We start from the raw sequence: 9,367 nt of genomic DNA on the forward strand, positions 1-9,367 counted from the left end.
GATAACAATTGGTGTTAGTCCTTAGTTCCCTTACATGAAGTTTTTAAACATTCCGAAAAACCTTACAAGTTTTTGAGAATGAGATATGTACCAGCTTAACCACATGAAGGCTCTGTATCTCATCAGGACTGGCCAGTTATAATGGTCCAGCCTATGTACGTCAGACGTATCAGGAGTATATGATGGTAGCTTCTCTATAACATTGGAGCAGTGAAGTTGTTCTTGGAAAATGTATTGTATTCTCCTTTAAGAAATGGATGGGAGCAGATGCTAGTAGTCTCTGAAGCATGTAAGGTTGGGTTTACAGCACACTCCACAGATCATGGCTCATAAAATCCCTCTGCCTTTACAGATGTCTTCATAACATTTTATGGGGCCATGCTGTGTTTCCCATAATTCAACTGGGGCAGACAGAGCGCTGGCAACAGGGACTAGGATAATGCCAGTGCTGCTGATACACACAGGCTACACCACCATGCTGTACCGCTAACCGCCTGCAGAGGGCTTTGACTCTGATCGCATTCAGTCTATCAGCAGGTTGTGAATCTCTCACTTGATGGTGACCCTGATCTGATTTTTTCAGAGGGCTGTGAAACTGATCTGGCTCGTTTTCCCTGCCCCTAATCTTTCAGGGTCAATAGTGATGTGCTGAGACTCGCTCAAGCAGAGTATTATATCTATGACTTCAGATAAGGCAGTATGGTGGTTCAGTGGTTATCCCTGTTGCCTTGCAGTACTGCGGTCCTGGGTCTGACCATGGGCACCATGGGAGTTTGAATGTTCTTCCTGGCAATCTCTGTACAGTGCTTGGGAATATGTTAGTACACTTAGGGGCACACTATACACTGGCATTCTCTTTGTCTTGCATATATATTTTACAGTCACTATTTTTATGTAATTATTTATTAAAGGGCAGTAAATCACAAATAAAATAAAGCGTTACTTGCCTCACCGATTTTCCCCTGCCACCTTTCCAATTGGTAATGGGTCCCAACCGATCTCCAATTACTGGTCCCGTCCCAGGACACTATAAATTACTGGAAATGCCTGCTTAGCCATTCACTCACTGCGGTGGATCCCAGAGTGGAAGATTCCTGTAGGTTCACACGAAACTAGAATGTAAAAATTGGCAAATTGGCAGGGACTTAGCAGTTTAAGTTGATCTAGGGGATAAATAAAACTTTTTTTTACTCTTTATTATATTGTTAATGCAACCCTTTAATACATCAAACTATACAGACAGTTCCAGAATTACGGAGCGTAGACAAAGAACAAGTTGCTCCGGGCCCCCGCTCTCCACCCAGCTCCCCCGCCTGACCCACCGTTGACATGACCGGAATATAATAAAAACCTGGATGGTGAGTGCAGCTTCTACTTGTTCTTTGTCTACACTCCATGCTTCTTGCCTAGCTTTGCACCTCCGCTACAGGCTACACGTCCATCCCTCCTTGTGTCTCGCTACACGTCCGAGTGGTCGCTTAGTATCGTATGTGCCGGCAACTCTACTTCTTTGTTTACTAAGTTCCAGAATTACAATGATATGCATCCCATCTTACAATATTCTAACTCATTTAATATAATCAGAGAGAGTCTATTTATAACCATAGTTCCAGAGGTGCAATCTGTTGCACAACTAAAAGTTACCAATCATTTGCATGCTTTTACTTACATGTGCGTGCAGCATCGTGTTTCTAATCTCCATCAGGTCAATCATAGATCAGGTTGGAATGAAGCAGTTCCCCTAAAATAAAGCAAGTACAAATAATAATAAAAATCCCTGTGTGGCAAATTTGTTCATTTTGCCTTTACAAGTCCTGCTGGAACAGAAACAGATATAACTAATAAACAGCTGAATACACTATTTCTGTACTGATCCCATATATAATAGTATTATTATTTTATAGGCTAAGAAGTTCTAATTTATATATATATGAAACTAGGTATCAAAAAATAAGTTCCAACCCATTTAGGGTACGTTCCCACCCGGCGTATTTTGCTGCGTATTTGCTGCGTATTTGGTGCTGCGTATTTTCCTACCCATTGACTTCAACAGAGAAAATAAAATACGCAGAAGCAAATACGCAGCAAATACGCCGTGTGGGAATGTACCCTTAAAGAGAAATTATGACATACCTCCGCAGACAACGTTGCCCAATTTAGGTACAGAATATTAATATTCATAACTACAATATGTACATATCACAAAATATTACAACAGTGCTATGGACAATATCATGGAAATGTGTTTTAAAGGGGTTCTCCACCATAAGGTGATTTTAGTACGTACCTGGCAAACAGTAATGGACATGCTTAGGAAGGATCTGCGCTTGTCTTGGGGCTAAATGACTGTGTTGTGAGATTACCATAATACTGTGGCTATCTTTTTGTGAACTGGCTATTTCCTGTTAGAGTTTGTTCCCTTAAACTACAAATCCCATGATTCCTTGTTTGTATTTGTGAGGTCATTATTCTACCTTCAACACATTAGCCACAACACCCATTGAAACACACCTGTGATTCCTTCACACCGGTGATAGACCAGTGTTTTCTAACCAGGGTGCCTCTGACTGTTGCAAAACTACAATTCTTGAAGAATGACCTTCCTCCCAACCAGCAGTCGCAGCTCCCTATGATCACCTGACTAGTGATGTAATGTCTTGGCTGCACTGCAAACCTGGGAAAACCTGAGATGACAATCATTTTGTATGCTGGTAAAATAAACCTTGGGGGAAAAATCGCTTAAGAATTGCGAGACCACGATGAAACATAAGTACAGACACTATATTATGAACTACTCTAACTTTAGAGCCCCAGTAATGTAGTCAAATGGAAAAAAAAAAATCACAGAATACCTCTTTAAGAGAGAGATTCAGGGCAGGGTAGAAACGTTCCTGTTGTCTTCTCTGGAGCATGTAATGAATATGTGAGAAAAGACACCTTAGATTTGAGCTGGAAATCCCAGGAGAAGTGAGATATTGGCGAGAGGCAGACATGAGCAGATAAATAATTTAAAATGTGTGGGCATACAGTCTTTGAAAGTGCAGTCATCTCCATACTGTGCCAAGGATTGTATTTCTGTGTACACAGCACCGGGCCGGATTCATAAAACACTTTACACGTTAACCTCCTGCCACATCCGAAAAAGTGGTCCAAAGGCTGACAGTTCCTGAATGCTGTGTCCATGGTGTAACAATATATATATATATATATATATATATATATATATATATATATAGGGTGGGCCATTTATATGGATACACCTTAATAAAATTAGAATGGTTGGTGATATTAACTTCCTGTTTGTGGCACCTTAGTATATGTGAGGGGGGAAACTTTTCAAGATGGGTGGTGACCATGGCAGCCATTTTGAAGTCGGCCATTTTGAATCCAACTTTTGTTTTTCAATAGGAAGAAGGTCATGTGACACATCAAACTTATTGGGAATTTCACAAGAAAAACAATGATGTGCTTTGTTTTAATGTAACTTTATTCTTTCATGAGTTATTTACAAGTTTCTTACCACTTATAAAATGTGTTCAATGTGCTGCCCATTGTGTTGGATTGTCAATGCAACCCTCTTCTCCCACTCTTCACACACTGATAGCAACACCGCAGGAGAAATGCTAGCACAGGCTTCCAGTGTCCGTAGTTTCAGGTGCTGCACATCTCGTATATTCACAGCATAGACAATTGCCTTCAGATGACCCCAAAGATAAAAGTCTAAGGGGGTCAGATCAGGAGACCTTGGGGGCCATTCAACTGGCCCACGATGACCAATCCACTTTCCAGGAAACTGTTCATCTAGGAATGCTCGGACCTGACACCCATAATGTGGAGGTGCACCATCTTGCTGGAAAAACTCAGGGAACGTGCCAGCTTCAGTGCATAAAGAGGGAAACACATCATCATGTAGCAATTTCTCATATCCAGTGGCCTTGAGGTTTCCATTGATGAAGAATGGCCCCACTATCTTTGTACCCATATACCACACCATACCATCATTTTTTGTGTTCCAACAGTCTTGGAGGGATCTATCCAATGTGGGTTAGTGTCAGACCAATAGCGGTGGTTTTGTTTGTTAACTTCACCATTCACATAAAAGTTTGCCTCATCACTGAACAAAATCTTCTGCGTAAACTGAGGGTCCTGTTCCAATTTTTGTTTTGCCCATTCTGCAGCACCTGAAACTACGGATACTGGAAGCCTGTGCTAGCATTTCTCCTGCGGTGTTGCTATCAGTGTGTGAAGAGTGGGAGAAGAGGGTTGCATTGACAATCCAACACAATGGGCAGCACATTGAACACATTTTATAAGTGGTCAGAAACTTGTAAATAACTCATGAAAGAATAAAGTTATGTTAAAACCAAGCACATAATTGTTTTTCTTGTGAAATTCCCAATAAGTTTGATGTGTCACATGACCCTCTTCCTATTGAAAAAACAAAAGGTAACCTGTGTCTTCTGCTTGTGAGCTTAGATTTGCTTTGGACTTGATAAAGGGAGGAATCCCGAAAGCTTCTCTACAAAATTCTGTTAGTCCAATAAAAAAAGGTATTACAAGATACTGCAAGATTTTTTGATTTGCATCTGCATCACTGGAATAATACGGCTACTCAAATTTACTATATATATATATATATATATATATATATATATATATATATATATTCCTCCCACTTTTTGTATAGTGTTAGGGGGCAAACTCGTTTCTGTAAATGAATGAATCTTCTCATTTGCGCCCTTGTTAATGTCACTTCTATAAGTCCAACCTTTATGAACTTTAGTGCCTTTAAAGGGAAATGAAACACATTGACCTCCTAATGTTTCATGGATTTGTGAGATATTGCTTTGGTATAATATCAGACCACCAATAGAATCAATAGATATTTTCCTAGAATGTTGCGTCAGGTTTCTAGTAATAGAGATCCCTCAGCAGTGTCCAAGGAAACTTTGGAGCCCTTTCCGTTTGGAAGTCACTAGAGGTCAAAGACTCCACTCCATGTGATCTTTCCTGTATGACATTTCTAATTTCCTTTCTAAGGTTGTCATGAACATAAAAATCATTAAATATCTAAACCAAACATTGATTAACAATAAATATCATGTATGTGGCACTAAAGCAATTGGATTCTTGAAATCACATATAACATATAGCTAGGATATGCTATAACATTTTTTGATTTGTCAAGGATAGATCCTGAAAATGAGGGACAGAGGTTCCTTTGGTTTTTCTCCAGCACGATAACACATGTGCAAAGGGACCACAGTGCAGCTCCAATCGAATGGGGCTGTTTTGCGGTTATCTATAAAATAGAAGGAAAATACTGTTGCTCCCTCATTCTAAGGATCGGGTGGGTCCTAGCAGTCAGACCACCCCCAATTAGGAAACTATGTCATCACTTTCTGTGTTGGTAAGATGTTGTAATAATAAAAAAAAAAAAAAGATTTCATGTTTACAGAACGCACATCCAAAAATACTCCAAATACTCCAGGTGCTTCATCAGGAGTGATCACTGATATAGCCACTCCTGACTAAACCATTCCTGATGAAGCTGCTGGAGTGTGGTGATACATGTTGGGTTTGGCTCCTCACTGGCTCAACAACATATGTCCTTACATTCATGAAATTGTTATCCCTGCTTTGATTTTTATAGGTAAATTGTTATTATCTATAGGCATTTCTTACACCATTTCACATTGTATTATACTGACTTTTGCCCAGTGGGTAGAGGTTATGGCCCTGTATGGGGCCTAACCTGATGGTTGGTATACTCTGAGGGGTTATACATTTTAAAGGGGTTATCCACCATAAGGTGATTTTAGTACATACCTGTCAGACAGTAATGGACATGCTTGTCTTGGGCTAAATGGCTATGCTGTGAGATTACCATAAGGCTGTGGCTAGCTTTTTGTGAACTGGTATTTCCTGTTTGATTTTTCTTTTTTTTACTACAAATCCCGCAATTCTATTTTCCTCCCTCCCACACATCAGCCACCCCACCGATTGAAACATAAATGAGCTGCAGACCTGTGGTTTTCAATCAGGGTGCCTACAGTTGTTGCATTAGTTGCAGATTGATCTCTCTCCCACCAAGCGATCCCTCCACCCATTGAAGCAGACAGGCTCCCTGTCATCAACTGACGAGTCAGGTCTCGGGCCGCATTGCAAGCTGGGAAAAATCCGAGACAACAGTAATTTTGTATGCTGGTAAAAATAAATAGTGAGGTGAAAATCAAATAGAAATTGTGAGAAAACCGTCACACACAGGTACAGACACTATATTATGAATTACACAAACTTTACAGCTCCTGTAGCATATTCAAATAAAAAAAAATTCCCGGAATACCCCTTTAAGTGTTTTTAACCTCTTTATATTGCATTTATTTACATTGGTCTTTCTGGATAAATACTGACTTTTTGTCATTTTGGGATGTGTGTTCTTTACACATATAGGGGAGATTTATCAAAACCTGTCCAGAGAAAAAGTTGCCCATAGCAACCAATCAGAGCTTCTTTCATTTTGCAGAGACCTTGTTTAAAATGAAAGAAGCAAGCCGATTGATTACTATGGGCAACTGGGCAAATTTTCTTCTGGACATGTTTTGATAAATCTCCCCCTAAATGTGCCTCCAGCTGTTGCCCCGCCTGCTGGCAGCGGCAATCCGCCACTCTGAGCAGCCACACAGGGGCCTGTGAGTTGCGGCGATGTCTGAGTACGTTGCGAGTGCTCTATGTGTGGCTGCTCGGAGCAGCGGATTGCCTCTGCGAGCTGGCCAGGGGGCGGGGCAACAGCTGGAGGCACACTATGGGTCGGGTCACCAGCAGATCTGCAACGTATAATATGCTGCGGATCCATTACATGTAACCGTATAAGGGTGGTGCCCACCCTTGGTGCCCACCCTTGTGTTGTGTTATGTTGTAACCCTGGCTGCGTTGGCCAACAGCTGTCTCTCCTGAAATCCCCATACACATGCATGCTTACTTTGGTAGGGCATGTATGTGTTTTCATTGCCTAGAGCAGTGTTTTCCAAACTATGTGTCTCAGGCTGTTGAAAAATGACTGGGAGTTGTAGTTTTTCAACAGCTGGAGGCACATTGGTTGGGAAACACTGGCTTATATTGCCACATGTGGATGTGTACTAGTGGTTGCTTCCCTCTTTTAGAACAAAGAGATCGCACATGTTGAAATCTAACATGTCTAGGAGTGTCGGGAAGCCCCCCCATATACATTAGATGGTCTGGTTAGGGTATTGCTAGCTTTGAGGATAGAAATGTGACACAGCCACTATGAAGGGAGAAAGACACTGGCAACACTTAGGAGAGGCTGACAATAAGAATTCTAATGGGATCACTAACAGGAAGTCTGATGTGTGCAGTATAATATCTTCCCCACCAAGACACACTACAGCCCATAGCAGTGGTCTTCAACCTGCGGACCTCCAGATGTTGCAAAACTACAACTCCCAGCATGCCCGGACAGCCAACGGCTGTCCGGGCATGCTGGGAGTTGTAGTTTTGCAACATCTGGAGGTCCGCAGGATGAAGACCACTGGCCCATAGTGTCCTTAGCTTTTTAATCCTCTATCTTTAGAATGTCATACCCAATTCTTTAAATCCAAGATTCACCATATAACGCCTGGGATAAATAAGGCTTTGTAGGTTGTAGGCTTTTATATGGGATTGGAGAAATCCTGGATTCTGGGCTGCACTGTGCATAATCCCAGTCATGGAAATGAAAGGGAGATCCACCTATAAGGTCAAAAGGGGATCTATATTTAATTTAGGTTTTCCGTGCTGAAATGTTACCTTCTGTATGAGGGCAATGAGCGCTGTGCTTCATAGCTCTACAGAGGGGGAGGGGAGACAAAGGCATTGTCTCCCTCAGACAGGTGCACACAGCATGAGGCATCAGGCTTTTGAATTTTTATTAGATGCTATATCCTCCCAGTCTCCACACCCCTCCCCATGTCGCCAGCCGTCTCTCTCGTCCCCCCCCCCCCCACTTTTCTGTTATTTTATTAGCCATGCATATTTCGTATCCTCTATCAATATGAGGACATTTTCAAATATTACCCTTTTTTTTTTTCTATGTAAAGTACATCCATTTTACCAGCTCTCGCTCACATTCTGATATTGGCTGCAAGGCACCACTGGCCGGGGGGGGGGTTTTACACTGTAATTTAATTTTCCATATCCTGACACACTGCCAAAAATTGTATTTGCTTAGCAGGCAAGAATAAGAGATCCTTAAAATCCCTCATTAATGGGAACTTGGAGCTTTTAAAGAACATGTATGAAGAAAATGGGCCATCTACGCCAAACTACCCAAGAGAGTCAGTACATAGGGGGAGATTTATCAAAACCTGTCCAGAGGAAACGTTGCCCAGTTGCCCATAGCAACCAATTAGATGGCTTCTTTCATTTTTGAAAAGGTCTGTGTAAAATGAAAGTAGCGATCTGATTGGTTGCCATGGGCAACTGGGCAACTTTTCCTCTGGACAGGTTTTGAGAAATCTCCCCCATATTCCGTAAGAATGTCTGCACTATAAGGCCGCGTTCACACATAGCTAGTGTGCCACACAGACGATCACCATGTGGTGAACCACACATGTATTTTTTGTCCATTGTTTATTTTTTATTTTTTTACATATTTTACCAGTAACTGCACCGCAAAACCATGGCGATTCACGATAAAATGCATGGCGAACTTTATTTATCTGGTAACATTATGGTGTGTTATGATAAAAAATAAAGTGATAGCTGAAGAGTCATGGAGTGCTGCGCTTCCCTGAAGAGACAGTCTGACTGGTCACGTTCTGGCACGACTAATATGCAGCGGGGAAAGTACACAGTTCTTTGCTGTCTAAGACTAAAAGGGAGTATTTAGGGACAGTGGGACTCTAAAGCAGTGGTCTTCAACCTGCGGACCTCCAGATGTTGCAAAACTACAACTCCCAGCATGCCCGGACAGCCGTTGGCTGTCCGGGCATGCTGGGAGTTGTAGTTTTGCAACATCTGGAGGTCCGCAGGTTGAAGACCACTGCTTTAAAGGTAAGCTTACACCCACATGCCTTTTTAGCGGTAATTTGCATACATATGCTATGTTTAGACTTCTTTTAATATATAATGCTGCTAGGGTTGCCACCTTTCCCTCAGAAAAATACCGGTCATGGGTGTGGCTATGTGGGGGTGGAGCTACAAAAGGGGAGGGGCCAGATTGCACAGGGGCTGAGGGATCAGGGGTTTAAGAAATGGCATGGGGGATGGGAGGGGTGTTTAAGAAATGGCATGGGGGATGGGAGGGGGGTTTAAGAAATGGCATGGGGGATGGGATGGATACAATATATATGCGGGGGGAGTTTTCCTA

General features: G+C 41.9%; 1 long non-coding RNA gene across 5 annotated transcripts; it reads right to left on the bottom strand.

The window, feature by feature from the left end:
* Positions 1-949: 949 nt before the first annotated feature.
* On the bottom strand, positions 950-8,348 carry LOC130358888 (uncharacterized). 5 transcript variants are annotated; one of them, XR_008889678.1, is made up of 4 exons: positions 8,125-8,348; positions 6,028-6,169; positions 1,670-1,741; positions 950-1,112 (listed from the first exon to the last, which is right to left on the bottom strand). It is a non-coding gene; the product is annotated as an uncharacterized LOC130358888 (long non-coding RNA). The 5 variants fall into 5 exon arrangements; XR_008889677.1 differs by lacking the exon at positions 8,125-8,348 and having other exon boundaries at positions 950-1,094; positions 6,028-7,412; XR_008889676.1 differs by lacking the exon at positions 8,125-8,348 and having other exon boundaries at positions 6,028-7,412.
* Positions 8,349-9,367: the final 1,019 nt, after the last annotated feature.

This window comes from Hyla sarda, chromosome 2 (genome assembly GCF_029499605.1).
Source record: "Hyla sarda isolate aHylSar1 chromosome 2, aHylSar1.hap1, whole genome shotgun sequence".
Classification (NCBI taxonomy): domain Eukaryota; kingdom Metazoa; phylum Chordata; class Amphibia; order Anura; family Hylidae; genus Hyla; species Hyla sarda.